Genomic DNA, 7,265 nt, shown 5'->3' with positions numbered 1-7,265 from the left:
TTGCCCTGCTTCTCTTCTGCCAGCCAACTCTCTTATTACAAGGGAAAGGTAATCCAGCATAAACCCTCACTTCACAGTAATAAAAAATGTAACTTGCTCCTATGACCTACAACACTGCGGCCAGGCAGTCAAGTTGCTCAATTATCCAATTAGCTTCTGTAAATGTTCCACAGTTAAATGATATTTATTTTATTTAGTAACCCAATTAAATGTTTTTACATTGTGTGGGACCTAAATAGGTAGCCCAACTGTGTCCCAGAAAGTTTCATCCATAGGTTTTGCATGTTGGCGCCCAATTAGGGTTAGTGATAGGACCAGGAAGGGTTATCCATGGGCCTAATCTGGGCTGTACAATTCCTAGATGGGACCCAAGTGAGATTATGGTTGGCCATATTGAATTTTATCATGTCATGCTTTATTCCTGTGCTTGATGAAGCCATTTAATAAACAATATATCTAAACCTGTACTGTTTTACATTATTTAATACAAACTTGGGGACTAGTTATAATAATAAATGTTCTTTACTATAAACACTGACCTTCATAATCTAGCATCTGTACTTCACCCAGCGAAGGCCTTGGTGATTATCTGATGACAGATAGAGCGAGAAGAACGTGAAACTGTGCAGATCAGTGGTTTGCAAAAAGCATGACCTGGAAACCACTGGTTTACAGCATACCCAGATAGCAGATCAGGAAAGTATGTGTTAACTCTCTGGCCTGTCAATCAACAGGCCTGTGACCCAAGGCCTTGATACCTCTGCCTCTCGTTTCCATGTGTACTTTAGCCTACTTTAGCTAAAGCGTGGTGTGAAACTCTGGCTTGTATGTGCCAGGCTTGCTGGAACCAGTAAACACAGCAGCAGACAGGAACTAGAACCACAGAAAAGCATTTCCATTCATGAGCGCAGATTCATTCTGTGCACTCTGTTCTGACCTACATAGAACAAACCACAGCAATTACCAGCTAACTCTGCACAGAGGTATGTGTTCATGGGACTGAGTGTTTGTTATACTGTAAACATGTATAAAGACCTTTTAATATTTATAAAATTAAAAAGAGATTTTCTACAGTACAGCAGATCTGAAGTGCTCTCAGTAAAATAATCACCTCTGAACCATACACACTACAGTTAGATGATCAGAATCTGATAGGTCTACCTTTGTTGACACTGAAATGCCGTGGACATTCCTACATTAGTAATTCTCATAATACAGCCCAAATTAAACCACTTTTCTCTATATTTACATGAAGTCTCCACTTTATCGGCAGGAATGCACTCTCATATATGTTATATATTTTTTTTATTCAATGGATTTAAAATTGAACAAAGAGTGCACAAATTCTTCAAAATGACTGTTGGTGAGCTAAAAATAGTCTCATGAGCTTTAACTAAAGGACCAGATATATTCAGGAATATATCAGTAATCCATTCCTCAATAAAGTATGCAAAACAGTACATCAACAATGGGTTTCATTTAACAACATAATAATGTAAACAATTCACTTGTTTCTCAATTGTTCTTGTACCTTTTATGACACATTTTCAGTAACAAATTATTTAAAGAAATATTAATAAATAGTAGTCCTAAGGGGCTTTCCTTCCCAGCAAGCTGATTGGCTGTTTCTCCTGAGAGGCGGAACTTCATCCTTGAACTGGCACCATGATTGGTGTTAAGACATTTCCCATTCACACAGCAGTCAGGGGCCAGACTTGTTGTTTCAGACATTTTTCAATAGATTCTCGGAATAGCAATGTGTATATTTTTATTCAGAATTTGGGAGAAATGTTGTCTGTAGTTTATAGAATAAAACAACAATGTTAATTTTACTCAAATATAAACCTATAAATAGCAAAATCAGAGAAACTGATTCAGAAACTGAAGTACACTCTTCATTTTTCCAGAGCTGTACATTCCTACTTATTTCAACTTGGCATTTTTTAATATGGTGCATATATTTCAGCCATTTTTCTACATACATATTCAGGAATGGCTCAACTCATGGAGTCTAACATATTATTATTATTAGTTATCATTATATCAGGTTTGGTATATTAGCGTTTAAAGATTTTAAAGCAGGTGAGCTCCTAATGGAACTGGTATTAGTTAAATTTGGTTTTTAGCTGTAATTATATGTGAAAGAAGAGCACATAATTATACTTTGTGAAGTTTAGTGCTGCTTTTATTCTGTTACAAATTTACTTTGCATCTAAACAGTTGTGATCTAAGAGGCTTGTAGCAAAGCCTGTATTTAGGCAGGTTAGGCAAGAGCCCAAGGACCATAGCAGCCGCTATTATGCAAAAAATAATGTTGCTTGAAATTGTGTCACTTGCATGAGTTTTTTTTATAACATGGGCACTGCTTGTGCACCACTTCCGTTTTATAAGTCAGACGGGTGCATGTGTGACTACAGCATGAGAGCGAAACCCACAGATATGTCCATCATGTGTCGCAAATGCTTGGTTGAACACAACCTGCCAGTTAATATTACAGAGGAGAAATGCATTGTATTGTAATGTAATGTTTTTCAAGTGGTGTTACTCTTTAAAGAGCCACTGTTTCACTGTAATTAAAAATGAAAAACTAAACAAAATAACATTTAAACTTGGCAAACATTTCACTATTTCATAAAAACAGCTAATTTTGGATTTGATGTCAGCAATGCATCTTAAAAAACAAAAGGCTAAAAAAGTACAGTGAATACATCTGTAATAGTGGCTATTTAGAACTAAGTCAAATGACTGGATGTAAAAAAAAAAACTATTAGAGAGGCCCAATTTTTCAGAAGCAAAAATGGACAGAGCTTTACCAATATGCAAAAAACTTAATTCATTTTTTTTTAGAAAGTGTTTCGCCATGTATAATTGGAAAAACTTTGGATATCACACCATTTCCAGCCCATAATATCAGAGAATCTGGAGAAATCCCTATGTGTAAGGGACAAGGCCAACAGTCAAGCTTGGATGCTAGTGATCTTTGGGCCCTCAGGAGGCGCTGCATGGGCTCAATCACTTTCAGGAAACACTGTTTTGTGAAAACAGTTATTTATTTATATGTTACACAGTGTTCCAATCTTTTAAAATTGGGGTTTTGTGTAATGGTACCCCTGCCAGCTGAGAACCCCTTCACTCCACCATGCTGCTTCAGCGAAATATACCCATATTTAGATGGGATACGAAACAATTCACTCTAAATAGGTGTAAAAGGAAAACCGAAAGCACACCTGTTTTGGGAATTGTTTGGGCGGGAAACTGAGAACAAAGGATGCCAAGTGAAAAACATTGGCTACATCAAAAACAATCAGAAAAAGAAGAACTTAAACATAAATCTTTCCTAAAATAAATGATAAATGCAGAAGAAAACAATGAGAAATTTGGAAACCATGAATCCTAACCCAAATTTACTTTAAACTTTCTTTTCTTTGTAAAGTCTTTGTGTTTTTCTAGATGAAGATTTGAGATGAAGAGAGAGAGAGAGAGTAATGAGGGTGAGAGAAAACCTCTCAGTCCTCCAGCATGATCTGTGACAAAGAATCAAACCTTCTGACTGATTTTCTGCTCCTTTTAAAACCATGTGCTCAGGTGTTGGGCATTTAGCCTGATTGCTCCTCAATGTTGCCCCTAGATTCTGGAGGCTCACTAGCTTCAGGATCAACGCTTACATTGTATTAATAAAATAATAATGTACACTAAAAACAGGTATGATTAAGCTTGTGGTATTTTAATAAAAAAAAATCTCCACCTACTCCATTCTGTGTCTTGTCTTTTTCAGTCTCCATCTCTTTATTCCTGCAGATAGACTGCTCGCCCTTTCCCATTATCCACCAATCAATACATCTCTTCCAGGATATCACATGCTATTATTCAGATCTAAAGTGCCAAGCTGGCACTGCATCAAAAAGAAAGGCCATGTGAATAAAACGGGTTATAATGAAAATGATCTCTTTAACTCTTTAGCTTCTAGCAAAAAAGGTCATTAAAAGGTTCATCCACCCTCATGTTATATTGTGGGTCAAACTGATTTAAAGTAAAAAAAAATATAAGGATATATTTGGATATATCTTTTGCACAGGTTAAATTGTATAATGAAAATCTAAATAAAAAAACACTAATTTAAATGTTTTAAAGATAAAGTATACTGTCACTGTTCAGAGAATTAAACACACAAGTTTTTTTCGTGCTACAACAGAAAAAAACAAAAAGTAGGCATCTTGAAAATAACCATAGATAGAATGATGTAGAAATCGTTTAGTGTAAAAAGCAGAAACAGATCTGAGTTTAAAAGCTTAAGAGTAAAATAAATGCTGTGTTCACCAGAGTTTTCTTAACTCGTCACAATAAAAAAAACTATAATAATTATAAAAATAATTATTAAAACGTAGACTTATCGCAGATGTTCTGCACAGTTTGCTCCTTTTATTCCTCATAGTAATTCTTTAGCTGGATTCAGGGCCCAGATCCTCTTCTACACTTCCAAATTCTTCAACTTTCACTTCCACACTTAAGTGTCTACATTTTTGCTGTGTAATCAAATATTAGATATATTTCTCAAGAAAGAGAGAATTCACAAGAAAATCCAAGAGAAAAGCCACAAAGTGAGAATCAGGAACATGATCCCTTCAGCACTCTGAATTACTGTTCGCAGAACTTGACTTAGTGGAATAACTCTGAACTGTAGATAAGGGTTATAATTATATATCTCCAATTCTGAAAATAGTTGGGAAAATACATTCAAATTAAATTTAAATTAAAACAAAATGCAACAATTTTATTACCATATATCATACATATATTAAATACTATGCATAGAACATACATCAAATGTTGAAAATTTTATATTTTATCATTTAATTAAAAGATGAACTCATTTAGAACTTGATGGTAGAAACTTATCTAAAAAAATGTCCAGTTTGAATCCGGGGTCATGCTGCTGGCCATCAGCAGCCGGAGTCTGAGAGAAAAACAATTGTCCATGTTTTTCCTGGGTAGGAGAAAGCCTTCTACTGTTGGAGGCATTACCAGTGGGAGTCCTGGCAAGGGTGTTGGGTAATTTGCCTTTCAAATTTGGGATAAAATGAGATAAAGCCAGAAATAATATATATATATATGTATATATATATATATATATATATATATATATATATATATGTATATATATATATATATATATATATATATAAAAAGGCTGAAAAAGTACTAACTAGTGGTACTAGAAAAAAAAGCTACAGTACAAGCAATTTGCAGCTAAGTCACATGACTGACTATGAGAAGAGCATTTTAAAGAGGCAGAGTCTCTCTTATTTTTTTTTTTACATTAAAGTTACTGGTTGGTTCCTCTTTTCTGTTCGATATCTTTAAGTGTGCTGTAAATACATGAATAAAAGAGCTGAACTCTACTGTACAGTGTCAGTCTTTCTCACTCTCTGAATATTTGGGTTCTGGTCGCCCACGTCTTCCTGTATGTCAAACTGTGAGACAGCATCTCTTTCAGTGTGCATCACCACACATCCTGTTCATCACATGAGTGAGAGAGTGAGCACACGGGGAACACTGAAGGTCAACACAGTGTGTACTACCGTAATATATAGAAAAATAAGAATGCTTTTTTCTCAGGCTAAATACACTGTAAAGATTATTATTTACAGGTTAACCACAACCACAAGAATTAACTCAACACTGTAAGAAAAAAATCAATAAAAAGGTGTTGGACCTTCTCATGATTTCGTATTTTTTTTGCATGTTTGTCACTCTTATATATTTCAGATTATCAAGCGAATTTAAATATTAGTCAAAGACAACACAAGTAAATACAAAATGCATTTGCCCTTAAAAAATCTGCAGCAACTGCTTTGGCCACCCTCAGCAGCAACAACTGCAATCAAGCGTTTGCGGTAACTTGCAATGAGCCTTTCACAGCGCTGTGAAAACCCGCATTGGAGGGTTTTCGAGCATGATACGCCTTTTTCAGGTCATGCCACAGCATCTCAATAGATTTCAGGTCAGAACTTGACGAGGCCACTCCAAAGCCTTTACTGCAAAGTCTTTTTTCTGCAGCCATTTGAAGGGAGAACTTGCTGATGTGTTGGATCATTGTCCTGCTGCAGAACCCAAGTTCCTTTCAGCTTAAGGTTACAAACAGATGACCAGACATTCTCCTTCATGATTCTTTTGTTAGACAGTGAAATTCATTGTTCGCTATATATCACAGCAAGTCTTCTAGGTCCTGAAGCAGCAACACATCCCCAGACCATCACACTACCACCACCATGTTTTACTGTTGGTATAATGTTCTTTGTCTGAAATGCAGTGTTACTTTCACGCTCGATGCAATGAGACACACACCTTCCAAAAAGTTCAAAACTTTTGTCTCGTCAGTCCACAGAGTATTTCCCCACAAGTTTTGAGGATCATCAAGATGTTTTCTGACAAAATTGATATAAGCCTTTATGTTATTTTTGTTCAGTGGTGGTTTTTGTTTATGCACTCTGCATGCAGACCATTTTTGTCCAGTCTCTTTCTTTTGCTTGAGGTTTAAACGCTGATCTTAACTGAGGCAAGTGAGGCCTGCAGTTCTTTGGATGTTATTGTGGGTCTTTTATCACCTCTTAGATAAGTCATCGCTGTGCTCTTGGGGTAATTTTTTTTATATCTAAAACATTTAGGAGTGACAAATTTGCAGATAAATAAGAGATCATAGAGAGGGCAAACACTTTTTCACACCGCTTAATAATATAATATGTTGAGAAACTGGTGAAAAATTTTTAAACTGCAGTCACACTGGCCCTTTTCTGGCCAACATCAAAACTTACTTAAATCAAAAGCTTTCAAACTTCATCCAAATAATAGAGAAAAAAGTTATTTCTGAGTGTGTGTGAGTCATAATATTTTTCTCACCTTCTTTTCATGTATTCACACATTACCCACGGGTCCCCAACCACTTCCTTTGAGCTGTTATGTACGGATGTACGCTTGAGTTTAGTGTAAGTGTGCTCTATTTACAGCATTCATAATGTAAACCACATTTGGGCTACAGATAAAAAGACAATTAGGCATTGATGGCCCTGTGAACCAAGCTATGACTGTGTTGAGCTGGATTTCTGTCTTCTAAAGTGGCAAATGTGAACTTCATATCAGATATGTTATGAAAGAAGAGAGCAGAAATATAAATAGAGGTTCTTGTCACACTCAGCATGGCATCTGTTTACAGAAAATCCCACCATTTAACAGAAAGAGCCAACCTAAAACAGCCAACCAACTATCCA

Source organism: Astyanax mexicanus, chromosome 25, assembly GCF_023375975.1.
Source record: "Astyanax mexicanus isolate ESR-SI-001 chromosome 25, AstMex3_surface, whole genome shotgun sequence".
Classification (NCBI taxonomy): Eukaryota; Metazoa; Chordata; class Actinopteri; order Characiformes; family Acestrorhamphidae; genus Astyanax; species Astyanax mexicanus.
The sequence above is the reverse complement of the archived record's forward strand: the minus strand, read 5'-3'. Positions refer to the sequence as shown.